This window comes from Gigantopelta aegis, chromosome 8, assembly GCF_016097555.1.
Source record: "Gigantopelta aegis isolate Gae_Host chromosome 8, Gae_host_genome, whole genome shotgun sequence".
NCBI lineage: Eukaryota > Metazoa > Mollusca > Gastropoda > Neomphalida > Peltospiridae > Gigantopelta > Gigantopelta aegis.
Window position 1 is genome coordinate 33,035,993 of NC_054706.1, and position 16,688 is coordinate 33,052,680.

The 16,688-nt window shown below is 38.0% G+C and overlaps 1 protein-coding gene across 1 annotated transcript in view; it reads left to right on the forward strand.

Moving 5' to 3' along the window:
* The first annotated feature begins 13,758 nt into the window (after positions 1-13,758).
* Positions 13,759-16,688, forward strand: part of LOC121379308 (solute carrier family 43 member 3-like) — a 340,851-nt gene continuing 337,921 nt past the window's right edge. Inside the window, exon 1 of the mRNA XM_041507864.1 lies at positions 13,759-13,882. The gene's annotated coding sequence lies outside the window, so the exon portion shown is untranslated. The remainder of the gene's footprint in view (positions 13,883-16,688) is intronic.

Genomic DNA, 16,688 nt, shown 5'->3' on the forward strand with positions numbered 1-16,688 from the left:
TTAAGTTCCAGCCTTGCTGTACTAACTGATTTTTTGAAAATTTCATTTGATAGTTTTCAACAGTCCACAGCAATTACAATGCAAAAATTAAAATGTACAAGAGTTTTATATGCCATGCTGTTTCCACATTACTGTTTTAATACACTGTATGTAATAGAAATAATATTTGTATTGGTGTTTGTCTGTTGGGCAAATATATAGTAACACCATGGCTCATGCTTGTAAATCTTTGAAGTCTAGACCACAGGCTACAGATATTAGAAAGCTGTCTTAGCACTATGATATCGTAAAACCATTAATACGCTATGATGTCACTATGACAGTCTCAAGAAACAACAACAGTTGTACGATATTGTAGCTTTAAAATAGTTTTGAAAATAACGGCCCAGGATTTAATTTTTAAATCTTGTCATTATGAATAGCAATGTAGTTAACATTTGGTGACTGCTAAGTCAAGAGTCTAGTCTGGACTGTAAAGTTTTATTAACACATACCTATGTACAAGTTGGTAAATATGTGTATGGAATAATGTACCTTCATTTAAAATATTTATTATGCATTGTTGTTTAATTTATTTAGGACAGTATATTGTTTTTTTTATTTTAATTATTCGGGTAATGCTTTGTATATTTTGTGTATTCTGTGTTGGTCTTTTTTAATTTTATTTAGTTACTGTATTATGCCATAATGCCATGTTTTTAACTATGTGTTTACAATGTAAACAACATGTATTGTATGTTTATTTACCTCATATTGTTTGTTTTAGATTTAAGCAGTAGAATGTTACTGTTAAGTATAGTGTCAGTTTTATACAGGTATGATTTTAAATGAAATTACATACATTTAAATGATTTACTGTGGATTGAACAGAGTTTAAGCTATTAAAAATTAAAAAATTAAAAATCTTATATGTTGAGCAATGTGATGGATTTTGTTTGATCATGGTTAACGAAAATCAGGTTTTTCGCAGCCATGATAAATGTGACTAAACATTGTGTTTAAAAATAATAGGCTGTTTATATTGAGAATAGGTGGCTGTATGGAACACCTTGATGAACAATGCAATTATGAAGTGTGTAGCATACACTGTTAACTAGTTGGTGTGGAAGTTAACAATAGACAAAGAAAATTGCCCACACCCACCCATCAGTATCTGGTTCTCAAAATCTGGCTTTGGCTATTTCATTGTAATACACATGCACCAAATGCAGTTTTTATTCACACTTAGCAAATAGTAGCTTAAACTCTGGTTGAAACAGTTGAATTAATTAAATTCAAACCCAAATGACCAAAAATTATTTGTATATAATACATGCATATATCTTTTTCTGTGTTGTATGTAAAGTAATATATTACATTAAAGATTTGTCTTTATAGATGAACTACTGGGCAGTAGTGAATAAGATGTTATTTACTAATGGGCGTAACTGTTAAATAAATATATACATGGATAAAACCATATATGTGGGACTCCTTAAGTTTAATAGTAGAATGTCTGTTAATGTTGATGAATGGGCGTTTTTAATGTTGATGAATGGGCTTTTTAAATGGTTGCTTGTATAGATAAGAGATGAAAGTTTCCAGGATTTATCCAGATTTCTGGATTTTTAATAGTCTGTACAGAGTTTCCGGGTTTTCCACTTTCTCTGTCCAAAACGTATTATATGGTTTTTGTTGATGCTTTGTATACAGTCTGAATGGGGGCCACAATGTTGGACCATTGTACAAACAGGGCTTCTAGAATTTTTATAAAATCCTCTAGCCATGGGATCAGTGATTTTTAAAATTTACTAGCCACTATTAAAAATTCACTAGCCCTACTTTAGTTAATACAAGTTTACTAACTAATAGTAATAATCAGATATGTCACCTAAATAGGGAGATAGAGCTTAAAAACACTAACATTGGTAAGGTGGGGCGAGTGCAGGATATTCATATTTACAAAATAAGACTTAACTGCAACTTTTGACCAAAACAATATCACTAGCCGTCGGGTATGGCAATAGTAGTTATTTACTAGCCCAACATTGAATATCACTAGCCATGGGAATGGGGTACCATAATCTAGAATCCCTGGTACAAACATAACCCTTGGGCCAATCTCACTTTCATCTCTGATAAATCAAATACATACGGTTTTGTACCATTTGTCTAGAGGGTACATATACAAATCATGTATTGTGATTGAATCAGGTGATACATTCTGTATTTTCTTACATCTTTTTTGTACGGTTTGTTTCAGAATTTATATTATGTTTTTACTTTTTATCAGAATCACTTTCCATTTGACTTGTTTGGTTTACTTTGTGAGTTACAACACACACTACCATTGTTCATTTCTTACCATGGTCATATAGAATCATTTATTTATTGTTGCTTGTAATCGTGTATGACAGATACTAGCTAATTGTGTTTTCCTGGGCTAGCTTATTTCTGTAAAACACAGATGACATTAGCACTGAAATTTGATTAATTAACTACGTATAAGGTGAAGCCTGTCTAAACCAGAACTTGAACAAACTAGAACCCTTTCAAAGCCAGCCAAGTTTTATGGTCCAAAATTTTCTAAATTCTAAATGACAACCCTCTAAAGACCAGTATCCTGTCTAAATTTATAGGTCCCCGGCATGATCCGGTTTAAACAGGTTTCACTGTATTTACCGTGGAAATTAATTTCAATAGAAGATCGGTACTATAATGTAATTTACATTTTGCCAAACTTTAATAGAATAAAACCACTTCCTGACTTTATACATGCAGTTTGATGGAATAATTAAATCTATGTTGAATGCAACAAATTTTAAGAATAATGTTGTGCCATTTTGAATCATTTTGTAAATACCGTCTTTTATTAAAATAATTCCACAAAAAAAATGTAAGATTTTTTCCATTACAGTGAAACTCCTCTAAACCGGACACCCTAGGGACCAAATATAACATCCAGTTTTAAGAGGTATATGGTTTAGAGAGGTTCTGTTTTGTACTGATATTTAAAAGGGGGCCATGAAAAACGTCCGGTTTTGAGGGAATTCCAGTTTTGATAGATTTTACTGTATAGAGTATTATGACTGATTTGTCTGTCTGTTAGTTTCAACCTGTCAGGCATTATTACACTTACTGTTGTTTGTACCATGAGGTTGTTTGGTCATGCACTTACAACCAATCGTTTGCAGTCCTTGAACATGTTTTTGTTTTAAAACTAGTTTACACCAATCAGGGCCCTGTGTCACAAAGTGATCTTAGCGCTAAGTTCAACTTAAGTGCATACAGTATTTCATTTCATTTTAACTGATTTTTGTGATTATATCCAATTAAGGCTCAAGCACGCTGTCCTAGGTACACACCTCAGCTATCTGGGCTGGCTATCTTAGGCCAGTGGGTTAGTTTTTAGTGGTTAGTGACAGAGAAGACAGGTGTTACACCTACCCATTGAGTCGTTAAAACTTGCTCTAGTTGGGAGCCGGTATCAGGCTGTGAACTTAGTACCTACCAGCCTTATGTCTGATGGCGTAACCACGATACCACCGAGGCCAGTGCATACAGTACGGTAATTTTCTCATAAGGTGATGTTAGCGCTAAGATCGCTTCGTGGAGCAGGATCCTGGAGATAAAGGTATGTATGAGATGTATTCTACAACACCTGGTTAAAACCATGAGTTCTGTTAGCTGCATGCTCACCTTTGAAATCATTGTAAATGACATAAAGATTTGAGTTTTGTTAAAAAAAAAAAGAGATAAAAAGAGGAAAAACAAACTATTTCAAAAGCTTACAGCTCGAAAATGCTGTCTAATGAGACAAAGATTTGGAAATGTTTCAATCCCTTTTTTTATTTCTACCATTGCATTTTTTTTCAGAGATTTATGCATGTTGTAAACTTGAATTAATATATTGGTTGTTGATGTTTTAACATTTAGATACTTTCTATTTTATAATGTACAGTAATTAAGTGTTCATGCATATACATGAGAATCCTTTCAGTGTTTTTTTTTTTTAGTGTTTTATTATAAGAGACATAATGATATCACTACCACATATGTTGAAACTGGTAATATTGGATGCAAACAACGTTATATCATTGTTAGAGATATATGTATGCAGCTTTTGGACTTCTATATTTTTAGATTAAAAATCTGGACATTTATATTTACATAATGTCAAAAATAAAAAAAGGTTTTTTAAAAATAATATCCATTAGCCATAAAAATCCTGTAAGTGCAGACTTTAATGAATATCTGTGTTTCGAACTACTTAAAGTGTAATTTTTATCACTTTATAAAAGAATGAAAAAGTCCAATGCAAATGTATACTAATAAATTAGCATAATGCAAATATTAAATAATCATTGTCTGAAATTAAATTCTATATAATTTATAGCCTTTAAATCTATGTGTTTGGAAGAGGGCATTATCTTCCCGGGGGAGGTATGGTTTGATGAAAGTTTAAGAATCCTTGGTGTAGCAGGTTGATTTCTCAATTACAATTCACAATACAACATTCTGATAGCAACTGCTGCCCCAAACATAGTACAATAATTTTAATATTTTGAAAATCAAACAAAAGACACAGTTGTTACACAAACTATTAAAAAAGATATCTTTAAATATTAAAATATATACGAACGGAAGAAACTAGTATTAAATGTGTTTCATGTGTAATGTATATCCTGTTTGAAAGGTACACATAGGTTTGTTGTGCTGTTGTAGAGAACAATATTTCAGATTCTTATGTAACTGATTTTTACCCAGGTAACTGATTTTTTAGTTACATGAATTATATTAATATTAAACAGTTACTTTAAACATGTATTAAACTAACATGTTAATGACAGTATTTCCAGTTAATATAAGTTAAAGAAAAATTAAAATATAAAATTATTATTGCTTTTTTTCTTTCTTTTTTGGGGGGGGGGCAAATCATAATGAAAATTTTCTTTCCATCTGGTTAAAGGCATACTGTCACAGATTTAAGGACCTTATTTTTATAAATAAAAATTACATTAATTGTTGGAAACCAAATCTAGCTATTGCATCACCGTAACTGAACCATGATGGAGTAAAATTCATGTCAACCCTCTCGGCAATTTTAGTTTTTGAATTATGGACCATTGCCATAATTCAATTATTTTTACAAAATATCATTAATAAATGGAGTATGGTGGTTATGAAGATGGTTGAATAAAGTACATTTAGGGACAAATCAAATTATTTCTGTTCAGGTAATACTTTGTTAGACCATTAAATAGGTCAGTGGTCTGTGACAATATGCCTTTAAATAGGTCAGTGGTCTGAGACAATATGCCTTTAAAGTAACCTTCAGAATGTGTAACAGTTGACCATAAAACCAACCAGCCGGTCACATAAATCTAAAGTTGCTTAACAGACATTAGAACGAAATGGTTTGCATGAAATATTGTGCCCTGCTTTTGACAGCAGTTATTAAGTTTAAAACCATTGGGTTTCGGTGGAGCATTCCTGCTGTTGAGTATTATACTGTTAAATTTCTACAAATATGAATGGCAATTTTTTTTTTTTTTTCACTCCGGAATAAGTTATTATTCTTTTTAATTATTATAAAAAAATTGAGTCATTGACATTTGTATAAATAGAAATTATAATTTTTTTTTTTTATTTCTTCTCTCTTTTTTTAATGTTTTGTTTTGGGGTTTTGTGTGGTGTTTTTTTTTTTTTTTTTTTTTTTTTTTTATTTATTATGTTGGTCTTTTTATGTTTTTCTTTTTTTTCTTTTTTACTATTCCCTACCCCAGCTGCCTAAACCCTTTTGAAACTAAATGTGTATATTCTAAAATGTCAATTTTACAAGGAATGTTTTTATAGAAATGTTTTTTGTTTTAAAAGTTTACGCAAACATTATCCTCGTACCCCCAACTGTATGATTTGTATGCTCATGAAAATGTTACCAATTGTGATCTTCCCCCAAATTAAGTACTGTAAAAAAGAAGTTACATTACAACATACGGTGTTTTAGTTTTGAAAATTTTATGCTTTTATTAGAGCTTTTTGAAAATATTTACTTGTTGTGTGATGTGATTTATAAAACTGTCCATTGGTGTGTCTGTGCGTGTGGTGTTTAGGCAGTGAGCGAACATAATACCCTGAGCTTGTGATGTGCCAAACTAAATATTAATGGCTCATTAACCTTGTGATTTTGTCCCTTGGTATTTTCAACAGTCATTCTTTGTAAAAACAATGTTTGTCTTATCTTAGGAATAAAAAAGAATATCTACTGAACTTGACAGTTCTGTGTTTATGCTTTTAACAATGAAGGAAGGAAATGTTTTATTTAACAATGCACTCAACACATTTTATTTAATAACGCACTCAACACTTTTTATTTATGGTTATATTGCGTCAGACATACGGTTAAGGACCATACAGATATTAAGAGAGGAAACCCGCTGTCGCCACTTCATGGGCTACTTTTTTTTTATTAGAAGCAAGGGATCTTTTATATGCATCATCCCACAAACAGGATGATACATACCACGGCCTTTGTTACACCAGTTGTGAAGCACTGGCTGGAACAAGAAATAGCCCAATAGGTCCACCGACGGGGATCGATCCAAGACTGACCGCGCATCAAGCGAACACTTTACCACTGGGCTACGTCCCGCCCCTTTTTAACAATGATACCTCCACTTCTGTAGAACCGGCCTCGGTGGCGTCGTGGTTAGGCCATCGGTCTGAAGGCTGGCAGGTACCGGGTTCGGATCCCAGTCGAGGCATGGGATTTTTAATCCAGATACCGACTCCAAACCCTGAGTAAGTGCTCCGCAAGGCTCAATGGGTAGGTGTAAACTACTTGCACCGACCAGTGTTCCATAACTGGTTCAACAAAGGCCATGGTTTGTGCTATCCTGTCTGTGGGAAGCGCAAATAAAAGATCCCTTACTGCCTGTCGTAAAAAAGAGTAGCCTATGTGGCGACAGCGGGTTTCCTCTGAAAAACTGTCAGAATGACCATATGTTTGACGTCCAATAGCCGATGATAAGATAAAAATCAGTGTGCTCTAGTGGCGTCGTTAAATAAAACAAACTTTACTTTTCCACTTCTGTAATATGGATTTATATGGATTATATGTTATACTCTTCTCCAAAAGATTCTGTTCAACCACAAACTATTTGAATATAAGTATGACACATATTAACATATCATTTTATTAAACATACCGTACACAAAACAAACTTACACACAGAAAATATTAATACCTTGCAATGAACTCGTTACCGAAGGTTGAACCTGGTGCCAAAATGTCCAACTTTACGTGAAACCAGCAAATCGTGCATTGCACGTAACACGTGAAGTCAGTTGATGTCACAATTTGCACGTTACCTAGGGGTATAAAGGACAACATCAGCGATTGCATCTTTTGCTCCTTTTTTTTTTTGCTTTTTGTTTTACCAGAGTGGTTGTCATTAGAATGCCAAATGCCTGAGTGGTTTCCATTAAAATACCGAATGCCAGAATGGATGCCATTAGAATGCCAAATGCCATAGTGGTTGCCATTAAAATGCCAAATGCCTGAGTGGTTTCCACTAAAATGCCAAATGCCAGAGTAGTTGCCATTAGAATGCCAAATGCTGGTGGTGAAGAACGATTTATCAGGGTTTGCAGGGCCTCGATCAGCAGACTTTGGATGCGTTACAACACGGGGAAGCATTCGTGACAGACCAAAGTCGGACCGACCGACAGTGACCACCCCAGTCCATGATCGAACACTACAAACACTACAGGAACAGTAATTGGCTTTAAGGGATGTAAGATAGAACATCGCCCTACGTACCATTCAGAATACCATTGTTGCATCCATGCGTCGTATGGCTGTGATTGCAGCACGAGGAGTACTTGACCAATACTGAACATTTTGAAACCCCATGATTGATTCACATCATGTGACACACTTCAGCCTCAACTCTTCAAACCCATAATGGGGTGGACTGCAGACAATAAAGTAATAATACAATGTTATTACATAATTTAAAAAAAGAAGAAAAAAAAGAAGAAAAAGTAACCTTTAATTAAAGTAGATGATGTAGAAGTCTGGTGCAGAGAGTATTTCCGTTATTTCAGTGCAGCATTCACTAGTCTGATTTTGTGATTTCATAGTTGCCGTATGAGAAGGGAATTGGGTGTGATGTCCCGACTCCCACCCCATGACTAGGACATTGAACAGTTTTCATGAAGGATTCTCAATATACTTTTCTTTGGAGGTTTCTTTGTTGGAGTAGAGTTAAACACTTGCTTTATTAGATTGGTGTGTCTAACTTTACAGCATTTTATACAATATATAGCTATAGCGCTTATCTGAAAATCGGGGCACCCTAAACTCATTTCAGGGCAAATTCCCAGCCCATCTAAAATGGCATCCCACACGCCAATAATAATTTCTCTTACTGGATCATTTAAACCATTTCAGGAGTAATTAATCTGTATAGTAGCTATATTAATTAAAGCTCTTCTATCCATTTTATCAGAGATATGTCAGTGGTTGGATTCCATATAGTAAAACACATTTTATTTTTGCCAAAAAATATACATTTTGTAGGCATACATACATATTTATATATAAAATAATATAATGTGCACACTGCGGGGAATGGTATGTAGCATCGGGTTACAACCGATAAAATTCTACAGTAAATGGGCAATGCATGCATAGCAATAATATACAATAATAACATATGTCATGTATCAATGTTGTCTGTTCTATGCGTGATAGCAGTTTTCAAATACTTAACAATTTAATTAGCTGTTTTGAATTGTCGCTGGACAGTAGTTGCGTTAATTTAAATGTTGATGGTTTATTGTAATAAAAAGGTTTAATATATTTATCGCTTATGTTACTGAAGAAAGGACACACTAGAACAAAGTGATATTCGTCTTCTACAACATTCATATTGCATAGACGACAAATTCTATTATTCCTGTCAATATTGTGGTATCTGCCCGTTTCTGTAAAGAGATTATGGGAAGATAATCTGTATTTACTTAAAATATGTTTGTATTTCAAGGCAATAGGTTTCTAAAGATAAGGTTGTAAGCAATAATTATTAACAACGAATTTGTATAACAGACATTTTGGAGAATTGTTGAATACAGCATACATAGATTGGATAAATTGATCAGTCATTCTCTGTTTGAATAGTGATATATAGTATTGCGATTTTCAACATTTTGATTATACCATATGTGACAAAAACCATTAGTGAGAAGCAGGTCTCTTATTTGACTAACCCAGTTAACAGAACGTGGTTTTCTTATGCACTCGTCATATAGGGTGTTATAACACTCTTTCAAAATACAGTTATTTGTATTCAACAAATTTATCCAATATTTAACCATACGGATGTTCCTACTTATGTACAAAGGTGATCTACCTAGTTCAAAATAGACCATCATATTAGTAGTGCTCCTTTTCACGCCTAAAATACGTTTACAGAATTGTAAATGTAGGATCTCGTGACTATTTGCTTTGTTAAAACCCCAAACTTCACAGCCATAATTTAAAATACTACTAACATATGTATCAAACAGTGATAGTAATGTTTCTGCATTTAAGAAATAGTTACTAGTTTTACCAAATAGAGCAGCCATAGCTTTTCTACCTTGGTTGCATATTACCTTCTGAGCGGTATTAAAGTTTCCATTATAATGAAGACAGACCCGAAAATAGTTAAAACTGTCAACAATTTCTAAATCGGTTTCGTGGTATGTCCACCTTTCTTCAGGTTTCACATTTCCACCTTTTCTGAATACTACAATTTTACTTTTATTAATATTTACTTTTAAATTCCATTTGTTTGAGTATATATACAAAGTGTCTAACATACTCTGCAATTCAGGCGCACTTTCGGAAAACAATACTGTATCATCGGCATACATCAGTAGACAGAGATGAAACATATTTAACTGATATAGTCGGTCGGTGGAATTTAACAGTTCCATTTCTAGATCGTTAACAAATAAAGAAAACAAGAATGGCGAAAGAGCTTCTCCTTGAATTAGACCGGATTTGTACCAGAAGGATTCAGATATATTTCCCTGATATTTCACACATGATTTTATCTGACCATACATTGATTTTACAACATTTACAAGCTTACTATTTAATCCTAATTTATAAATTTTTAGCCACAATGCCTTATGCTCAACTATCAAATACTTTACTAAAGTCAATGAAAGCACAATAAAGTCTTTTCTTACTGCCAAGTGTCATAGTTATAAGACTGCAGAGCAAAAATAGCGTCAACTGTGCTAAAACCGGGCTTAAACCCAAACTGAGCATCAGATATAATATTGTAGGTTGAACTCACATTCAATAATCTATTGTTTAAAATTGTTGTGAACAATTTTGATAAGTGGCTCATGAGCGTGATACCTCTATAATTATTTACATCGTTTTTATCACCCATTTTAAACACAGGAATAATTGTGCCATTGCACCAATTTTCTGGAAAAAAAGAAAAAAAGAAAGAAGTGTTTTATTTAACGACGCACTCAACACATTTTATTTACGGTTATATGGCGTCAGACATATGGTTAAGGACCACACAGATTTTGAGAGGAAACCCGCTGTCGCCACTACATGGGCTACTCTTCCGATTGGCAGCAAGGGATCTTTTATTTGCGCTTCCCACAGGCAGGATAGCACAAACCATGGCCTTTGTTGAACCAGTTATGGATCACTGGTCGGTGCAAGTGGTTTACACCTACCCATTGAGCCTTGCGGAGCACTCACTCAGGGTTTGGAGTCGGTATCTGGATTAAAAATCCCATGCCTCGACTGGGATCCGAACCCAGTACCTACCAGCCTGTAGACCGATGGCCTGCCACGACGCCACCGAGGCCGGTTTTCTGGAAAGATGCCAGAGTCTAAAATAACATTAAAAAGTTTACATAGTATAGGCAGCATTATATCTTTACATTCAGCGAAAAACTCATATAATAGGCCATCAATGCCGGGGCTTTTGTTACGCTTAGCTTTGCTTAACCCATATAGGATGTCATGTTCGGTGATACGCTTATCTAATTCTTCGTATAAGGCTTGGTTATTTTGATTAGTGCAGTCGTTAGTCCCTTGTGTATCATCGTTTTGTGTAGAACAAGCTAGGTTTTTAAAGTGATTCATAAATGTGTCTATTGTTATATCACAGTTATGGTCTTTTTTAGATTTACTAAATTTTTTGTAAAATGCTTTAGGGTTATTTTTCCTAAGAGTACCAATCATATACTCTTCAAAAGAAGAAACGCAAAACCACATTGTCGTAACATTTGGAGAATTGATTTAATTATTGAATGGTGAGTCCGATAATTACCAAATGTTGCAGGATTGTTCACAATTCACTCTAGTCCATTGTGAGTAAGTGATAGGACACACCACCAAGGTCAAGGTCATCTGGAGTCAATACCGGGTGTGGCCTCCGCGTGTGTTGACAACTGCCTGGCACCGCCTGCCCATTGAAGCAACCAGAGTACGGATGACGTCCCGGGGGATGGTGGCCCACTCGGCCTGTAAGGCTGCTGCCAGCTCGGGCAGGGTCTGGGGCTGTGGTTGTCGCTGTCGGAGGCGTCGGTCCAACTCGTCCCATAGATGCTCAATTGGGTTCAAATCCGGTGATATCGATGGCCAAGGAAGGACATTAATGTTGTTGTTCTGTAGGAAAGCCGTTGTGAGACGTGCTGTGTGAGGCCTGGCGTTGTCATGTTGGAACACTGCGTTGGCGTTGGCCATAACTGGAACGATGTGTGGCCGGAGGATCTGGTCAATGTAGCCCTGTGCATTCAGGTTGCCCTGCACGTGGACCAGGTCAGTTCTGCCAGTGTGTGAGATGGCTGCCCACACCATGACACTACCCCCGCCGAATCTGTCCACTTCCTGCACGCAGTTTGCCGCATAACGTTCACCACGACGCCTATACACGCGACATCTTCCATCATGACGTCGGAGCAGAAATCGGGACTCGTCACTGAACCACACCTGTCTCCATCGCAGTTGAGGCTATTGTCGATGAATCTGGCACCACTGCAGTCGGAGTCGACGGTGTTGTGGTATTAAGATGACACCTCGAACTGGACGTCTGGCACGAATTCCTACCTCACGTAGGCGGTTCCGTACGGTCTGGTCGGATATCCTGCGCAAACCTGGTATTGCTGCGGCTGTGGAGGTGGCAGTAGTCAATCGTTCCCGAAGGTGGCGTACCCGGATGTAGCGGTCCTGCCCGGGGGTAGTGACCCGTGGTCGACCGGATCTAGGGAGGTCACGTGTTGATCCATGTTGCTGGTAACGGTCCCACAGTCTGGAGATGGTGCTTGGGGACACATGGAATGCCCTGGCAACGGCCGTTCTGGATTCGCCTGCGTCTAGTCGGCCGATGGCATTGTTTCTCTGCGGTTCACTGAGACGTGGCATGTCCTGGATTGTCAACTGTCGGCCAGATACAGAGGCCAGGCAAGCGAACACCCTGCACTTTTATACTGTCGGTGTTCATGTTGCACGTGCAGACAACGCACGTGCAGTGGTGACATGGTTTGCACGTGGCTGCGTTTTTGCGAATATTCACATTTTGGAACTTTATTGTACAGTAGCTGCGTTTTATCAAATGTAACCGTGGGAATGTGTTTGGGACATGCAATGACCTTATATTCACAAAGCATGAACCGGTAGGAAACATAAAATCGGAGTTATAACCCATTTGTACCCTTTTGCGTTTCTTTTTTTGAAGAGTATATTTCCTTCCTGCATTAGGTAAGATGAACGCAGTTTCTTTTGTAACACTTTGTACTTACTTTTAGCATCTGATAGTTTGAATCTATTTAAATGGCTACGGTTGTAATTGAATTGCCGGAGAGCACAGTTTCAAATATGCAGCCAATCCAACCAGACGTTGTCGAGTGTGCTGTGCAATTACCCCCCCCCCCCCCCCCACCTGGGGGGACTAATTGCAACGTATGGAAGCCTGATCGAGTATCGCGTCTCGTACACCGGGTCACGGGCAACCGTGACCTTGGTGTACGGAGATCGCATACAGAAGAAAGGAAGGTGGAGGAAAAGGAGACGTGCGCCAGCGGCGGCGCAGGGGGGGGGGGGGGGGGTCAAAACCGGTGGCTAAACCGCCGGCGGCGACTCCTTCTGTTAGACCGCCCAACGCCACTCAACCGAGGAAGACGACCAAGATGGAAGAGGTTCCGGCCCCGGCTGTCTCGGCTTCTGTCCCTCAGGAAGATGACGAACTGAACGAGCTGGACACAGCCATCTGTGTCACCCCGTTCAATCGGCCACCTGCACCCGTACCTACTCAAGCGCCTCCGGATGTGTCGCCGATCCAGTCGACGACACCCGTTGAGGCGCAGGCCCGGAAAGGACCTGTTGTGAAGAGGAAGGCGAACACTCCTCCGAGTGCCACTCCAGCCAGGCCAAGTCGCCCCTCTCAACCGCCGCAGCTGGGGACAAAACCAGTGGAGCAGTGGTCACTGCAGGCCGGCCGTCTCCAACAGCGATATCAACAGCTGGTTAAGACGAACCTCACGGATGCACGTCAACTGATGAGCCATCCAAAAGAACAGTCCTACCAACCTCTGCCAGACGGACGCAACGAGGGGGAATTCGCTGTGCACCGACTCAAGATGCGGGAGGGACAAAGCGCTGTATGCGTAACCATCCGCCGGAACGGAAGATTCAACCAAGGTCTGCTGCTATCGGAGATGGACAACCCGACATTACACCGAGTCCTCAAAACCGTCGCGGGTCCACACTACCGTCCAATCACCAAGACCTTAGCAGACTCCGATTACCGGCAGTTCCTCCAGCATCTCGAGACCACCGACTACATCGGATCCCCCTAGACACCAACCTTTCCTAGGACAGGTACCAACCTCTTTTATTGGGCTAGTTAGACTTTAAACGTTTTGGAAGCAGTTCAAAATTTTCATGTTTATTTTTTTATAAGTAGTCAAACGCATTTTACTTTGGAGCCCGTTCAATTGCTCAAAATCACCTTAAAAACCTTTTGGCTGAGCAGTCTTAACTATTTTGGGTTAAATTTTAGAGTCCGGACATGTATTTGGATGCAGTTACTCTTTGTAGACTTAGGTAAAATACAGGCTTCACCGAGGAATCGAAATTCAGCCAATCAGAGCACGGCTCCCACTCGGTGTACTTCAAGTTTGCGAAGTGTCTGCTATTTGGTCCGCGCTCGCGTTGACCTTACTAAATGGCTTTTTTCCAAATTCCGCCCACCTCAAACTTACCCCCCCCCCCCCCCCCCTCTGCTCCGGAGTTAGTCACTGGCGAAGTCAGAGGCTAAATCCGTAGTGGGCGTGCCTGAACCTTCGTGGATAGGGGCACGTTAATAGAGTTTCCCGTCCGTCCCGGAGAGCGCACCTATACCTGTTGTATAGCTTTGTGCATTCCTCATTGAACCGAGGCTTGTGTTCACGGACGATACCGCGTTTGTTAGTGTGTACTGAGCAGTTGTTACCTATTCGAGTTTCGCGCTTACATGTCTCGTCAAATATATCATGTAACACCCCTGCTAGATTATTTACACACTCATTAACAGAAGTCTTTTTAAGAATAAGGTCGTCAATACAAGCACTTAATTCTTCTTGTTTAGACATAGCATTGTTAAGTGTTATTTCTTTTTTATCATCATTCCACTCATATACATATGTTCTGCTTGCCTTTTTACAAGTACATGTACATTCATTTATACCATACGGTTTTCTTAATAACATGAATATAGGTGCGTGATCAGAGTGAATATTAAAATCTCCAACATAAAAATCGTGTGTAACATCTAGAGAATATTTATCTACAATTTACACTAGTGCCGTTTTTGTTATAGAATGTGATTTTTCCAGTGCAATATACAATATATATAGCTATAGCGCTTATCTGAAAATCGGGGCACCCTAAACTCATTTCAGGGCAAATTCCCAGCCCATCTAAAATGGCATCCCACACGCCAATAATAATTTCTCTTACTGGATCATTTAAACCATTTCAGGAGTAATTAATCTGTATAGTAGCTATATTAATTAAAGCTCTTCAATCCATTTTATCAGAGATATGTCAGTGGTTGGATTCCATATAAGACTACAAATTGTCACTCAAGACTCAATTGACTTTAGTTCAAATAGGCTCTAAATTGTCACTCAAAACTCAATTGACTTCAATTCATGAATTCGTTCTCGCTTATTCAAGACACGTTTTGTCCAAATACAGCGACGCCACAAATGTCACAAGTAGGAATATTAACGATCCTATACTTTTAGTTTCCTTATCCAAATTGTGCATGTAGTGCCGCTATGATGGTGTGGCATGTTGTTTGATAATATAATGCTTTACATACGGGTTTAGTTAAATAACGTACGAGTATATGCTGTCAATCAAAACGTCTGATTGTGTTTATATATCTGTAGCACACGCGTGTGCAAGGGCTGGGTCGAATCCCCCCCCCCCCCCGGCTCCTAGCGAATTTTCATTTTGTATATATTTTTCCGAGGTAGCATGACTCGACTACCCTAGAACTTTCGCTCGTCACATTCTTGACCTCTTCTCTCACCTCCTCTGCACAATTTTCTGCACACGCACTGTGTAACCCAGTGCAACGACGTAGGTCGCTGGAGTGGGTATGTCAATATGTACCCGAAGCTTCAGTCTGTGTCGAGTATTGCATACAATATGTATTAGCGAACGGGGTGTCGACTGAATATACAAACTAGGTATTTTGTACGGTGACCTGTTGAGGCATTTTCTGTTTCGTACCATTGACAAACCCCGTTCGAAACGCACCTGTAAACCGCTTGTTTGCTATAATGGAGTTATAATGAACTGTTTCCATCTTGCAGACGGACAGCATTTGCTGTTGGACAGTCATCTTGCAAAAATGGCAAACACGACAGTTTCATATAGTTGATTTTGAAGATACTTTAGCCCTGTACATCTATAACAAGAGACGCAAGGCTAAAGAAGGAACTTACAAATATTGGGTACATGATATTTTGTGGAAAAGCTAACACATTAAAAAAGTATTTTCGTAGACTGCCATAGCAATTCAATGACACTGAATTTTTTCAACAAGTTCATGACAACCTGGCCAGTTAGCAAACATTTCTTTGACTGCCAATGGACATGAAGAAAGGCTAAGCATATGTTTTCTGGTCCTCTTCTTTTCTACCCTCCCCCTCCCCCCCCCAATAATTCTGAATCAAAATTTTTATTTGTAATAAATCTTAAGGCAGAGTGTAGGAAATTGCATTTCAGGACATCTAGTTACCAAAATTTACGGGGGAGCATACCCCAAACCCCCGAAAAACTTTACTTTGTGCTCTCAATCTCAGTCAGCCCCCCCACCCCCCAAATGTCTTACTTGCTTCCGTCGTGCCTGTCTATTACAACAAAGCGTTTTACCAATGCAATTCACCAATGCAATTCACGCGGGATGAAACGCTTTAGTGGAATCAAGCCTTTACCACCCTGCACAATAAATATAATAGCAATACTCGCCTTTAGTGAAGAATACTGTCTGCACCACGGAACTTGAATTATATTTTATCCTACTAAACTGCATGTACATTTTATTATTCTTTGTATTCTTAGCTCGTGTGTCCCAGCATCTAGCTGTTGTCTATACTACTTTGTGATCTGTTTCAACTAACTGGCAATATTT